Source organism: Jaculus jaculus, chromosome 5 (genome assembly GCF_020740685.1).
Source record: "Jaculus jaculus isolate mJacJac1 chromosome 5, mJacJac1.mat.Y.cur, whole genome shotgun sequence".
NCBI classification, from domain to species: Eukaryota; Metazoa; Chordata; class Mammalia; order Rodentia; family Dipodidae; genus Jaculus; species Jaculus jaculus.
The window spans coordinates 122,712,003-122,728,639 of record NC_059106.1 but is presented as its reverse complement, the minus strand read 5'-3'; the positions used below and the strand labels follow the sequence as shown (position 1 = coordinate 122,728,639).

The 16,637-nt window shown below is 39.7% G+C and overlaps 1 pseudogene; it reads left to right on the top strand.

Annotated features, from left to right (window-relative positions):
* The first annotated feature begins 9,666 nt into the window (after positions 1-9,666).
* Positions 9,667-13,147, top strand: LOC123460641 (annotated as a pseudogene).
* The last annotated feature ends 3,490 nt before the right edge of the window (positions 13,148-16,637 follow it).

Genomic DNA, 16,637 nt, shown 5'->3' with positions numbered 1-16,637 from the left:
TTTCATAAATGCTGCAATTTTAAATTCAGTCACAACCACTGGGAATTGCGTAGCTTACTTGAGGGATAGAAAACTAAGGAGCAAACTGTGATGCACCATGACATCACATTGATTCCACATGTAAACAGAAGCCTAATCCATATGAACTATAAGCAAGGGAAAGATTTCACAGGTGGTATGCAATTCTTGAAGCATATAAAATAATTAATGGGATAGATCAAGGAACAAAGAACATGGTTTTGTGGGTTCCTTCCCAACAAACAGACATCTAGTGACATCTTATACCTGCCCACAACTAGTTTTGTGATCTGGAGTAAGTTCCTTCCTCAACTGCAGCTGGATCTTCTAGCATTCACAGTGTTATCATTATAACCACGTACTGTGCATGTCTTTTAAATGCATTACCTTCTCAGTCACCTTATTTTATTTAAAGACACCTTTTGCTCCTTATCAAATCAAATGCTTCCATATGTGAGACATGTGTCTAATTGCTTACTAAGCTCTGCTACCTTGAATTTTCTCTGGCATGTTCAAGTCAAAATGTGAAGAACTCTTTCAGAATCTCCTTCCCACATGGACTCACTGGATTCCTCATCTCAGTTCATAATACCGTGCTTCATATTGCAAGGAACTTAGCTTGTTCTGTTCTTTCTTTTCAACCAATCACCAACTGCAATGGGCCATTGACATTCACTGTCTTTCCCTCATCCCTGCCCCCATTCCATAGGGTACACTCTCCAGTGGGGTTGCAGGTATTACCCATGGGATTGGTGTTTATGTATTGTGAGAGCAGTAGTTAGTTATTTTGGGGGGGGGAGTGAATGACTTTGGGCATGATGTCTCAACGTGTGGCTCTTATAATCTTTCTGCCCCCTCTTTCACAAAATTCCCTCAGCCATGGTGGGTGAGTTTTAAGCCTACTTCAGTGATGAGCTCTTTGGAGCCTCTGAATCTCTACTTTGGTTGGTGTTGACTAACCTCAGGGTCTGTCTCCTATATCCTGGCACTGATTATCAGGAACATAATGGAAGCAGCCCTCTTGTTTTCCCCAGTTGCTCTGTAGATTCAGCTGTGGCTTGGCTGAAGTGCGAAGGGTAGTTTATCTCCTCTGGTCTCACTACCTTCTGAAAAAAGAACAGATTATCCAGTGGAGAGTAAAGTCAGTATAGTCTAAATAGTATAAACATTATTAATTTATGGAGAATTTGATGTATGTGACCCCTCTTTTAGCCAAAGACTAGTGAGAGCTTGGCACTGGACAACACAATAGTTGTCTCCATAGGATTCTGATCTGGTTTCCAATTCCAGTTATGGGCTTCTTTACACACAGTGGATCTCTTGCCCAATCAGAAAGTTATCTGTTACCCACTGAGACTGTGTGCCACTATTGCACTAGCATTTACATCATGTCAGTGTATTTGCTTCTGAGTAGCTTAGACTTCTGTTTGCTTAGACCACTGTTGGCCATTTTCCCCAAGTACTTCATTCAGTGCTTTCCAGCACTAGAAGAGCTATCTGGGGACTGGCTTTCTTCTGAATTCCAGCCAGGTCTCTCTTTGCTCTGTGTCAGCAGCATATAGTGTCGTTAGCAGTAGGGTCTTAGCTTTTGTTTCAGCAGGTAATCAAGTGCTTTGATAGAAAGCTGCTTTGACTTGGGCACCTCATAGGTCTCTCTGATCATCAGCTCAATGTGGTATCAACCAATCTCTGGTAATAGGAGTTACAGGTCAGAGACAGAAAAAAAAAAAATAATTCTTTTAAGCTTAGGTTTCATCCCACCCTTACCAGAACCCTACTTTTCAGGTGCTGCCCCCTTACTTTTATATTTTTTAGGCTATTTCAAAGGATGAAGGTTTCTATGGTATCAGCTCATTTTGCATTCAATTTTGTGTTTGTTCCTCCCCTTCCTGTTCCCTCTTACTCCTCCAAACTCTTCCATCCCCAGTGTCTGGGCCTTGAGTTGCCAATCAGGTATAACAGCAACTTGAGCAGGTCAGGGTTAGGAACCATAGATACGTGATGTCATGCAGTGTTTGTCTTTCTGTAATTGTGTGAGTTTGCTGAGTATGATCTGTTCCAAGTTTGTCCATTTCTCTACAGATTTCATTGTGTCATTTTTTTTTTCTTACTGCTCAGTAGAATTCCATTGTGTAAATATACCACAATTTAATTGTCCATTCATCCAATGATGGACATCTAGGTTGATTCCAGTTCTTAGCTATAATTAATTGAGCAGTTATAAACATGGCTGAGCAATATCTCTGTATTGATGCATGAAACATTTAGGATAAATTCTCAGTAAGGGAATAACTGGGATTGTTGGTAGCTCTATACGCATCCTTTTTAAGAGTCTCCAAGTTGATTTTCATAGTGATTGTACAAGTTTATGTTCCCACTAACAGTGGTTGAGAGCTCCTCTTTCCCCCACATCCTCACCAAAATTTGGTGCTATTAGATTTTCTAGTGATTGCCCTCCTTGCTGGAGTAAGGTAGAATTTCATGGTTGTTTTAATTCACATTTCTCTAATGGTTATGAATGTTGAAAATTTTATTAAGTGTATGCTAGTCACTTGTAATTCTTCCTCTGAGAACTCCCTATTCAGTTATCTACCCCACTTTTAGAGGGGGTTGTTTGATTTTTTTTTTATTGTTTAGTTTTTTTGTAGACTGTAGATCTTAGGCTTCTCTCAGTTATATAACTGCTGAAGATTTTCTCCTATTCAGTGGGTAAACCATTGATTCTGCTTATACTGTGTTTATCTGTGCAAAAGCTTTTTAACTTCATGAGATCCCATTTGCTGATTGATTGTCAAGTTTCCTGGTCTATGGGGTTTTGTTTAAGAAGTCTTTCCCTACTCCTTTATCATGGAAAGTGCCTATTATTATTATTTTTTTTTATTTTAGTAGAAGAAGAATTTCAGTTCTTATATTGAGGTCTTTTATCCATTTAGGCTTGGTACTTGTATATGGATAGATTAATGAGTAGTTTTATTTTTCTACATATGGTCATCAAATTTGTCCAACAACATTTGTTGGAGATGCTGTCTTTTCACCAGTCTATATTATTGGTTCCGTTGTTAAAGATCAAGTAGCTCTAGTTACTTGATATATGGTCTGGGTGTTTAATACTCTTCTATTGGCTAGTATTCTTGTTTTTATGTCAGTACCATGCTGTTTTTGTTACGATAGCTTTGTAATATAGCTTTAGATTGGGTATGGTGATACCTCTAGAGGGTTCCCCCCCCTGAGGATATGCTTGGATATCTGAGGCCTGCTGCAATTTCATATGAATATTGAGATCAGTTTTTCAATCTCTTTGAAGAATATGCTGCTATTTTTATCAATATTGCATTAAATCTGTACATTGATTTTGGTAGAATTGCCATTTCCACAGTATTAATTCTACCTAACCAGGAGCATAGGAGGTCTTTCCATCTTCTCAAGTCCTCCTCAAATTCTTTCTTTATTTTTAAAAATGTTTTCATTATATAGGTCTTTATCATCTTTGGTTAATATTATTCCAATGGGACAGGCTCACTGATTATTTTCTCTGTATAATTTGTCTTTTGCATTTAGAAAGGCTATTGTCTTTTGTGTATTGATTTTGCATCCCACCACTTGTGGAAGGAAATAATCACCTTTAGAATTTTTGAGATGGAGCCTTTTCAGTCACTTATGTACTTGGTCATGTCATCTGCAAATAGGGCTAACTTGACTTCTTCCTTTCCAATATGAATCCTTTTTATTTCTTTCTCCTCTCTTATTGCTTGGGCTAGTACTTCTATTACTATATTGAAGAACAGTGCCAAGAGTGGACACTACTGTCTGGTTCCTGATTCCAGTGGGAATTCCTTAAGTCTTTCCACATTAAGTATTATTTGGGCTTTGGGTGCTTTATATGTAGCTTTTATTGTGTCGAGATATAAACCCTCCAAACCTATACTTTCCAGCATTTTGATCATGAAGTGGTGGTGTATTTTGTCAAATGCCTGATCTGCATCAATTGAAATGATCATGTTGTTCTTATGGTTAAGTTTATTTATGTGCAGTATTACATTGAGTGATTTCTGTATGTTGAACCATCCCTGCATCACTGGAAGGAAGCCTACTTGATCAAGGTGGATAATGCTTCTGATGTGTTGTTGAGTTTGGGTTGAGAGGATTTTGTTCAGCATCTTTGCACTAAATTCATTAGGGATATAAGCCTATAGTTTTCTTTTCTTCTTGCATCTCTGTTTTGTTTTTGTATTAGGGTGATGGTAGCATCAGAAAAGGAGTTGGGAAGGAATTTTTGGTCTCCATTTATGCAGAACAGTTTGAGAAAACTTGGTTCCATTTATTCAATTAAAGTTTGGTAGAATTTGGCTAAGATGCCATCTGGTCCTGGCTTTTTCTTTGGGGAGAGTTTTTTGATTATATTTTCAAGATCCATGGATATGATGTTTGTTTTGGAGATTAATCTGCACTGAGTTTAGTTTTGGTCAGTGGTATGTGGCCAGAAATTCACCATATCTTCCAGTTTATCCAGTTTTATGGAGTAGAGATTTTGAAAGTATGCCCTGATGATTCTTCCAATTTCTTTGATATCTATAGTCATCTCTTCTTTTTAATTTCTGATTTTCTTAATTAGAGAAATTGGTCAGGGGTTTATTAATCTTGTTTATAGTTTCAAAGAACCACCTCTTCATCTTATCTATTTTTTAAATTGTTCTCTTAGTTTCCAATTCATTAATTTCTGCTCTGATCTTTATTACTTCTTTCTGTACGGAGCTTTTAGGGTTGGATTCTTCCTATTTTTACAGTGTCTTTGTCTTTGTTATGAAGGCATTTAATGCTATGAATTTTTCCCTTAGGACTGCCTTCATTGAGGCCCATAAGTTTTGGTAGGTTGTGTTTTCATTATCATTAAATTCTAGGAATTTTACAATTTCTTTTCTGATTTTGTCCACAGCCCACTCACTGTTTAAAAAATGTGTTGTTTCACCTCCCATAGCTGGTGGAGTTCTTATGAAACTCTTTTTGCTTATTTCTAGCTTTAAAGCATTGTGATCTAATATGATACAGGAAGCTAGTACAATTTTCCTGAATTTATGGAAGCACACTTTAAGGACTAATATATATGGTGTATTTTGGAGAAGATTTCATGGACTGATGAAAAGAATTTGTATTCTTTCGAATTAAGGTGGAAAGTTTTGTACATGTCCATTACATCTAGTTGATCTATGGTGTTGTTTAGCTCTATTATTTCCCTGTTGATTTTTCTGCTTGGATGTTCTGTCAATTGCTGAGAGGGGCATATTGAAGTCTTCAGCTATGATGGTATTGGTGTTTATTTCTATTTTTTTTTTTTTTTTTGTCAAGTAGGTTTTGTTTTATGAACTGTGATGCACCTGTATTTGGTACATATAGATTTACAACTGTAATGTTCTCATGTTGGATCATTCCCTTGATGAATAAGAAGTGGCCTTCTTTGTCCTTTTTGATTACTTTTGGTTTGGAGTGTATTGTATTTGATACTAATATAGCATCATTTTCTTGTTTCTTATTTCTATTCAATTGAAATATTATTTTCCATGCTTTTACCCTGAAGAAGAGTTATCCTTAGTGGTGATGTGGGTTTCTTAAAGATAGGAAATAGAAGGGTCCATTTTTTGATCCACTCTGATAACTTGTATCTTGTGATAGGTGAGTTACTACTCAATAAATACTAAAAAATTTCAAAAATAAAAAAGCTGTTAAATTCATTTGCTTGATATTTATTTATGTTTTTATTAGCTTCTTTATTTATTTGTCTTTTGAGACAGATATTGATGTATCATAAACTTGTTTCAAACTCCTATATAGCTGAGGGTTGTCTTGAATTCATGACCCTTCTTCCTCCCCCTTCCATGCTGAGATAGATTACTGGCATTAGCGAACATGCTTCACTCTGGTTTTCCCTCCCACTTAAGTTGTCTAAGTTGGAGGAAAAAGCAGATAATTTTTGATACACTTTCCTATAGTTTACAGTCTCATTAGGAAGACACAGTCCATGAACTAAATGCATTAGATTAGTTATAAAATATCTATGGAAAAGAAGTTGGTTCCACTTGACATGTGAGGCAATTTGGTCTAGTAAGCTGAGCAAATAACATTTTTTTTTTGGATTAGCATATTGATCAAGTTCTCTTTAATGTCTGATAGTTTGTTAAGCAGAAGAGGGATTTGGAGTTACTCTATAAAGTATCTGTATTTAGTATCAGCACTGGAAACAAGGAGAGCAGTGATTTCTCCAGAAGTGTTCAGTAATCTCACTTGTATTTGGATAAAACCTTCCTCGGAAAGCAGTGAATTGTCATGGTGGGTCTGAGTAAGCAGCTAGTTTCTGTAGGTGTGGTGAGATGGAACCATCTGATAGGCACAGGATGATACTGCCAGTGAATGATCTATAAAGCACCCTAAAACAGCAAATACATTTTTCAAAGAGAAGACATGATTTTACAATGACAAAGTGGTAATGAGTCCATGGAACTAACCATCATTGATAAAGGTTCCCATTGAAGCATAAAAGCACTTTCCTCAGGCACATAAATTCAAAAATCTCATTCATACTAATGTTACATTATTTTAAATGATGTGTATGAAGTGTGAGATTTTATGAAGCTTCCCTGCAAAATAAAATGTAAACTTATTAAGAGAAATTCCTATACATGTTGTTATAGAACATGTCATTGTAATTCCATTTCACACCAAATACAATGCATTTAATACCAGATTAGCTCAAGTTATTTGGGTCCTTTTGCCACCAGAAGTTTGTGCCACCCACTGCTTTCTTAAATATAAAATAACATCATATCATGCTAGCTAAGGATGAGCTGAGGCACCCATTAGGGAATTTTCTTTCCTGTCATTTGTTACTCTCCTCCTGTTTGATGAAGCTTTTATATAATATAGGTTGACTATAAGAAATTGATGCTGAGCTAGACTAGCTCAGGGCTTTTATGTAGCATAAGCACTTTAAAACCCTGTTTTGAATGGAACTATTGATCTATACTCAAGTTCACTTTTTTGGCAAAATTCTTTTTGGACTTCCCATTTCCTCACAAATCAATCTTCTTTAATTGAAGAACTCTAATATATTACTACCTTAAAACATATTAGAGTTTATTAACTCATTTATTTTTTAGGTCAATTTTAGTTACATAGTTCACCTGAATAGAATATATACTTACAATATGCTTCATGTTCTCAGGTACACATACAACATCCCCACCCATCCAGATGATACTATGTTATCACATTTTCACAATCAAACCAGTCAAGACACATGACTAGCCAAATCCACCAATAGGAGATGTCAGGGGTATTGTACATCCTATGAGTTCTGACAAGTGTGTTATGGTGTACATCCACCTTAGTATGATTATGATACTTGTCTCATAGTCCTATAAGATCCTTTCAGTTCTCCCTGTCTGTGGTGGTTTGATTCAGGTGTCCCCCATAAACTTAGGTGTTCTGAATGCTAGGTTCCCAGCTGATGGAGATTTGGGTATTAATGCCTCCTGGAGGGGGTGTATTATTGGGGGTGGCTTATGGGTATTAAAGACAGTTTCCCCTTGCCAGTGTTTGGCACAACCTCCTATTGCTGTGGTCCACCTTATGTTGGCCAGGTGTTGATGTCCACCCTCTGCTCATGCCATCATTTTCCCCTGCCATCATAGAGCTTCCCTGGAGCCTGTAAGCCAAAATAAATCTCCTTTTCCCAGAAGCTGCTTTTGGTTGGGTGATTTCTACCAGCAATGCCACCTGGACTGCAATAGTAAAGTGGTACTAGAGAACCCTGACTAATAGATTTTAGTACCAGGAGTGTTTCTAGAGAAACAGAATTCTAAGGATGGATTTCTCTAGTGGGCTTAGTGCTATCTGGGGTTGGCTCTCCAATTTCAGTGCTACTAAAGGCCCTATTGGTGATAAGGAGAGTGCCTTTACTGGAAATAAGGAGGGCACTAATAATCCATGGTGTGCACTATTTAAAGAACTCCATGAGATAGATGTATTTGGTGACCCTGACTCATGTCTTGTGAAGAGCAAGGAATTTAGTGACTCTGTATTTGAAACATTTAAATATTTGTGGAAGAGTAAGACCAATGATGAGGCTGGTTGGTTGCTTTTAGCATCTCTGGACAAACTACTGAGGGAACAGCAGAAGCTCAAAAAGGAAAATTCCAAGCTTAAGACCCACATACATGATCTCAAGGTTTCTAAAGGTGCCCTGGAGGAGAGTCTCCTCTCTAGCCAGAACAAGGCTCAAATTGCAGAAAACCAAACCCAATCTCTCATTGTGAGATTGGCTAACTTTCAACGTAAGCTTAAATCCCAGCCTCACCAACTATCAGAAGTTAAAGTGACGGCACTGATTGGAAATGAGTGGGATCCTGTGACTTGCTATGGTGATGTGTGGGAAGACCCTGAAGAACCTGGGGACATTGAAGTGTTAGATTCTGAGGAAGATGTTTTGGATGAAAATATGACCTGCCCTCCCTTAGCACCAGTTGTATCCCCACCCCCACACCCTGAAGTATTATCCTCCCCACCCTTGCCTGAGGGAATTCATCCCTCTTTGTCTGAAGAATCAGCAGAAAATGCTGGTGACTCTCAGTTCCCAACCATCTTTGCCTCTAGGCCTATAACCAGACTAAAGGCTAGGCAGACTCCTAAAGATGAGATAGAAAGTGTGACACAGGAGGAGGTGAGGTACACTCCTAAAGAACTTCAGGAGTTTTCTAACTTGTACAAGCAGAAGCATGGGGAATATGTGTGGGAATGGATTTTAAGGGTGTGGGATGATGGAGGAAGGAACATAAGATTGGATCAGGCTGAATTTACTGAAATGGGCCCATTGAGCAGAGATTTTAGATTTAACAATGCAGCTCGTGCAGTTGGAAGGGGTACCAAGAGTTTATTTGATTGGTTGACTGAAGTATGGCTCCAAAGATGACCTACTGTGAATGAGCTTGAGCTGCCTGATATCCCTTGGTTTAATGTCGATGAAGGGATTAAAAAGCTCAGAGAACTTGGAATGCTGGAGTGGATTTGCCATGTAAACTTATCTTTGCCCCCACAATGGGAGCGACCAGAAGATATGCCCTTCACTAAGACCATAAGAAACAGATATTTGAGGGGAGCGCCAGTATACTTAAAGTCCCCTATCATTGGTCTTTTATGTAAAAAAGACCTCACAGTGGGAGCTGCAGTTGCTGCATTAGGTGATTTAGATGCAATGGGCATAACTGGATCTCGGGGTAACAAGGGCCAAGTGGCAGCACTGAATTGCCAAAGGCGGGGGTGAACGTGTTTTTCATAATAGACAGCGTAGACAAAATTATGCAAATAAAGGTATGACTCGTATGGACCTTTGGCATTGGCTGATTAATCATGGTGTTCCCAGAAGTCAAATAGATAAGAAGCCTACTGAGTTTCTTCTTGATCTGTATAAGCAGAAAAGTTCCAGAGCAAGGGGACATAAAGCCACTTTGAATTATAGCAACAGAGAATCAAGACCTCTTAATCAGACTTCCAGACTTGAGCCAGTTTACAGATCCTGAGCCCCTTGATTGAAGGGTTGGCTGGGTTCCCTCAGGGAAGGACCCTCCTACAACTGCCAAAAGTTTCAATATTAAACTTACACCTATCCTTCCTCAGAGGGACCTGCAGCCTTTTGCTAGGGTAACTGTACACTGGGGGAAAGGAAATAATCAGACCTTTCGGGCCTACTAGACACTGGCTCTGAATTGACATTGATTCCAGGAGACCCCAAAAAGCACCATGGCCCTTCAGTTAAAGTAGATGCTTACGGAGGTCAGGTGATCAATGGAGTTTTGGCAAATATTAGACTGACAGTGGGTCCAGTGGGTCCCCAGATGCACCCTGTGGTTATTTCCCCAGTCCCAGAATGTATAATTGGGATAGATATACTTAGGAGTTGGCAGAACCCCCACATTGGTTCCCTGACTTGTGGAGTAAGGGCTATTATGGTTGGAAAGGCCAAATGGAAGCCATTGAGGCTCCCACCACCAGGGAAAATAGTGAATCAAAAACAATATCGCATCCCTGGAGGGATTTCAGAAATTAATGCCACTATAAAGGACTTGAAGAATGCAGGGGTGGTGGTTCCCACCACATCTCCCTTTAACTCTCCTATTTGGCCTGTTCAGAAGACAGATGGATCCTAGAGAATGACAGTGGATTATCGGAAAGTTAATCAGGTGGTGACTCCAATTGCAGCTGCTGTACCAGATGTGGTTTCTTTACTTGAGCAGATTAACACGTCTCCTGGTACCTGGTATGCAGCTATTGATCTTGCAAATGCTTTCTTCTCCATACCTGTCCATAGGGACCACCAGAAGCAATTTGCCTTCAGCTGGCAAGGTCAGCAGTACACATTTACTGTTTTACCTCAAAGTTAAATTAACTCTCCAGCCCTGTGTCATAGCTTAGTTCGCAGGGACTTGATCGCCTGTCCCTTCCACAGGGTGTCACGTTGGTCCATTATATTGATGACATAATGCTAATTGGATCAAATGAGCAGGAGGTGGCAACCACTCTGGAGTTGCTGGTACAGCATATGTGCATCAGGGGATGGGAAATAAATCCATCCAAAATTCAAGGACCTTCCACCTCAGTGAAATTTCTAGGAGTTCAGTGGTGTGGGGCATGTGGAGATATTCCTTCTAAGGTGAAGGACAAGTTGTTGCATTTGGCCCTTCCTACCACTAAGAAAGAAGCACAACGTCTAGTGGGCCTATTTGGATTTTGGAGACAGCACATTCCTCACTTGGGTGTCTTACTCCGTCCCATATACCAAGTGACTCGTAAAGCTACTAGTTTTCATTACGGCCCAGAACAAGAGAAGGCTCTTCAACAGGTCCAGGCTGCTGTGCAGGCTGCTCTACCTCTTGGGCCGTATGATCCAGCAGATCCGATGGTACTTGAGGTTTCAGTAGCAGACAGGGATGCTGTTTGGAGCCTTTGGCAGGTCCCCATAGGTGAATCACAGCGGAGGCCCTTGGGATTTTGGAGCAAGGCCCTGCCATCATCTGCAGACAATTATTCTCCCTTTAAGAGGCAGCTCTTGGCCTGCTATTGGGCTTTAGTGGAAACTGAATGTTTGACAATGGGCCATCAAGTTACTATGCGACCCAAGCTGCCCATTATGAGCTGGGTGTTGTCTGACTAACCAGGCCATAAAGTTGGACGTGCACAGAAGCAGTCCATCATTAAGTGGAAGTGGTATATACGTGATCGGGCTCGAGCAGGCCCTGAAGGTATGAGTAAGTTACATGAGGAAGTTGCCCAAATGCCTATGGTTGCTACTCCTGTTGCAATACCTTCTGACCCCAAGCATGCACCTATGGCATCATGGGGTGTGCCCTATGATCAACTGACTGAGGAGAAGAGATCTAGGGCATGGTTTACAGATGGTTCAGCACATTATGCCAGCACTGCCCAGAAGTGGACAGCTGCAGAATTACAGCCCCTTTCTGGGACAACTCTGAAGGACTGTGGTGAAGGGAAGTCTTCACAATGGGCAGAACTTTGGGCAGTGCATATGGTTGTGCATTTTGCTTGGAAGAAAAAATGGCCAGATGTGCAGTTGTACCCTGACTCATGGGCTGTGGCCAATGGTTTGGCTGGATGGTCTGGGACTTGGAAGGAGCACAATTGGAAAATTGGTGAAAAGGACATTTGGGGAAGGTGTATGTGGATAGACCTCGCTGAATGGGCAAAGGATATAAGGATACTTGTGTCCCATGTCAGTGCTTATCAGAAGGTGACCTCACTGGAGGATGACTTTAATAATCAAGTAGATAAGCTGACCCGTTCTGTGGATAGTGGTCAACCTCCTTCCTCAGCCACCCCTGTCATTGCCCAATGGGCCCATGAACAAAGTGGCCATGGTGGCAGAGATGCAGGCTATGCATGGGCCCAACAACATGGACTTCCACTAACTAAGGCTGACCTGGCTATGGCTAATGCTGAGTGCCAAATTTGCCAACAGCAGAGACCAACTCTGAGCCCCCGATATGGTAGTATTCTTTCAGGGTGACCAGCCAGCAACCTGGTGGCAGGTAGACTACATTGGACCTCTTCCATCATGGAAAGGGCAGCATTTTGTCCTTACTGGAATAGACACTTATTCTGGGTATGCATTTGCCTTTCCTGCACATAGTGCTTCTGCCAAAACTACCATCCGTGGGCTAACATAATGCCTTATCTACCATCATGGCATTCCACACAGCATTGCTTCTGACCAAGGAACTCACTTCACCACCAAGGAAGTACGACAGTGGGCTCATGATCACGGAATTCACTGGTCTTACCATGTGCTCCACCATCCTGAAGCAGCTGACTTGATAGAACGGTGGAATGGCCTTTTGAAGAAACAGCTACAGCGCCAACTACGTGGCAACAGATTGGAGGGCTGGGGGAGTGTCCTCCAGCAGGCTGTATATGCTCTGAATCAGCGTCCTATATATGGTACTGTTTCTCCTATAGCCCAGATTCATGGGTTCAGGAATCAAGGGGTGGAAATGGGAATGGTCCCACTTACCATCACCCCAAGTGACCCGTTAGCTAGATTTTTGCTTCCTATTCCCACAACCTTAAGCTCTGCTGGACTACAAGTCTTGGTCCCAGAGGGGGAGTGCTTTTGCCAGGAGACACAAAGGACATTCTATTGAACTGGAAGCTAAGACTTCCCCCTCGTCACTTTGGGCTCCTAATGCCCTTGAGTGAACAGGCTGAGAAAGGAGTTACAGTGATTGCAGGGGTGATTGATCCAGATTACCAGGGGGAAATTGGACTGCTCCTCCACAATGGAGGTAAGGAAGAGTATGCCTGGAGTACAGGAGATCTTTTAGGGCGTCTGTTAGTGTTACCATGTCCTGTTGTCAAAGTCAATGGACGACTGCAACAACCCAATAGAAGTAGTGTGGTAAATGGCCCAGATCCTTCAGGAATGAAGGTATGGGTTACCCCTCCAGGTAAAGAACCAAGACCTGCTGAGGTGCTTGCTGAAGGTGAAGGAAATACAGAATGGGTAGTAGAAGAAGGCAGTTACAAATATCAGCTAAGGCCACGTGATCAGTTACAGAAACGAGGACTGTGATTGCAATGTTTCTGTCCTGCCTTGAAAACAGAGTGTTTGTATCTACACCAATATTAAGATTATATCATTAGGTAACTGTTGAATTTATATTAGACCCATTGTACTAGAGACTAAGCTTGTGTTGGGGGGAAGATTTTGCGGTTCTGGTTGTACGTGGGATAGTTAAGCGATGTTAGGCGGAATTATGAGCTTGTTACTGTTTTCATTTGGAAATTATGTATGATGTAAGGAGACATGATTTGATGCCAAGTTGACAAGGGGTGGACTTGTGATTGTTAAGGTGTTGTCAACTTGATCTGTTAGTAATCCACAGGCTGCTTTTAGGAAGGATCAACTAAACGAGGAGGTCTTTCCCCCAGGGTGAGCCCTTCCCCCAGAGTGGGCAGCCCCGCTCAGAGAGGGACTTGATATAAGGAAGCTCTGGGTAGAAGTGTTCCCTTTTTTTTTTCCTTCCTTCCTTCCACTTGGCTGCCGGAGCTGCTCCCTACTTTCTAGCATGGATTGAAGACCAGTACGGACTAAAGACCAACATCAACTGAAGACCCACATGGATCGAAACCCAGCGGCTCCTCAGGAAGCCTCCAGGCTTTCTGGCACCATCTGCAGTGCCGGGTCAGGACTGCTGAGGCGTCTGGCCACGTGGACTGAGCAACTACCAGGTTCAGTGATTCTCAGGCCTGCAACTGCTTTTGGACTACTGTAAGCTAATCCAATAAATCCACTTTTTAAAATAATTCATTCTAGCAATTCTTTTCCTCTAGAGAACCCTGACTAATACACTGTCCATTCCTGTTTTCCTTTTAGCCTATGGAAAGCATTCTCCTTTCTCTCTTCATGTTAGCTTTTCCAAGAATGACACATTATTAAGATCAGAAATCTACATCCAGTTCAGATTGTTTTCTTCCAATTAGTTAAAATAAGATTCTATGTCCTTTCATATAAGGATAGTTCACTTGTTTTATGATCTGAATTATATCTCAAATTCTGTCTGTGTGATAGCATATTTCTTTATGTACTTGCTAAAGGATATCTTACCTCTAAGTTTTGGCAATTATAAATAATGAATCAATAAACATATCTGTGTAAGGTTTGTGTGGATATATTTTGACTAATTTGAGAAAATATGAAGAAGTGATGTTTCTTGAGAATATAAGTATACTACTAGATATGTATTAAACTGCCAAACTATTTACTAAAGTGACTATAACACTGTAAACCTCATTCTCACCATCAATGAATGGGAGCATCTGCTCCTCACATCCTCACAGCATCTAATTTGTCAGATTTTGTTCATGCTAATAGGGATGCAGGGATATCTTATTATTGTTTTAATTAGCTTTCTCATGATGCTCTATCATGGTTAATATATTAAATTCACATTTGCATATCTTCTTGGTCAAATAATGTTACAGACGTTGTCTCATTTCTATCAGATTGTTCATTTATTTGTTGCTTATATATATGTATAATATTCCATTATCAGATGCCTGTTTATAACAATTTTCGACTCTGTGATTGCTTACACATTCCCAGTATGCTGGCCTTCACAAAGCAGAAGTTTGTATTTTAGTTAAATTCAGTCCATTAATTATTTCTTTCCTTTTTAGCATATTAAAAAATAATTTATGAGAGATTGAGAAAGATAGATAGAAGATAGATAGATGATAGACAGAAAGATAGATGATAGATAGATAGATAGATATATAGATAGATAGATAGATGATAGATAGATAGAGAATGGGTGTGCAAGGGCATCTACCAGCTGCAAATGATGCATGCGCCATTTTGTGCATCTGGTTTATGTGGGAACTGAAGAATAGAACCTGGGTCCTCAGACTTTGCTGGCAAGCACATTAAATGCAAAGCCATTCCTCCAGCCCCTGTTCATGTATTTCTTATAGTGTACTTTTGGTAAGTATTATATAGAATCGGACTGCCATACCCAAGATCATCACCATTTTCTTCTATGTTATCTATTAGATTTTTTAGTGACTTTTGCACATGTATATCTGTGATAAATTTTGAGTTTATTCTTCAGAGGCTTTCATTAGATGTGTATAAGCAGCATCTGCATGTGGATGTTCAGTTGTTTAAGCACTAATTATAAAAAATTAATTATAAACATTTATCTGTTTAAATGTTGGTATTTATACATAATAAAATATATCCATGTTGTTTTTATTTTATATATGTGTATGATATGCATGAATGTGTGGATGCATCTTAACGTGCATGTAGGTTATGTGTGTGGCAAGAATGAGTGTAAGTCAGAGGTTGATGTCAGATGTTTTTCCCATCAATCTCCACTCTATTGAGATAGGGTCTGTCAATTTGATTCCTAGCTCATTGATTCAGGCAGTTTAGCTAACCAACTTCCTCTGGGATTCACTGTTACTTTTATCTGAGTGCTAGGATGAAAGTTGACCTACTCTCCCCTGCCCCACATTTATGTGGGTGTTTAAAATACTATTTCCATTCTTCAGGCTTGTGGGGCTAGTACTTGATAAACTGGGCCATCTTCTCAGCTCTCTCTCTCTTATCTATCTGTAATCTCTCTATGCATGTATATTTATGTATTTATCTTATGTAAGTTGGTTATTATGTGATTACATTTCTATCTTTTTGTTACGATGATGTATTTTTTTTTTACTCTTAACACACTTTATTAGTTACTGTGTCTTTAAAATAAGTGAAATTGCAACTGTTAGTGTTCTTTTTCTTCTCCCTTAATAGTATCTTAAACTACTGCCTGTACTTTGCCTGTATTAGACATTTTATAATACAAAAAGACCTTTAAAATGAGTATTAATGTGTACTGACATGTTAGGATCCAGAAGTCCTGTCTTCCCTAGGCAGATTGAACTCTAACATCACAGAGAGGCACTAGTATTTCATTATTTGAAACACTGAAGTTCAAGCACAGTGCCATAAACCTTGCAGATGATACAGAGTTGAAACTACATGACAACTGTTCACAACATGTAGTTATACAAACCCTTACCTTCTTTCTTTCTGCCTCTGGCTTGAGTTTCTTTTCTTTTCCTTTCTGATTTTCTATTTCTCCTTTTATAAATATAAAACTGTTTTTTATTTATTATTTATTTATTGATTGATTTTCTTGAGTAGTTTCTGTTGCACTTTTGTACTCTTCATCAAAATGAGTGCAGTAGCTACTGAGAGCATAGCTGCTTGTCATCAAGCAATGATTCATCAGTGTATGAAGTATGAAGTCCTATTTTGCTTCAGTTGGGGAAGTACTGAAGGATTGTCCCAGACTTCAGCCCAAGTTATGTCCTAGGGATTATAATGATGACACTGCTCTTTAATGAATCCTTTTCCCTACTCAGTTGTCTTCATTTGTTTGTAGACCTTGATTCCTAAATCCTTCCCTAACTCTCATTTTCTGTTCAATATGTCCCAGAGTCTTGGGGTATCTTATTTCCCATAATTGGTATGTCCATTAGGAAAGTACAAATACACAGTTTAGAGT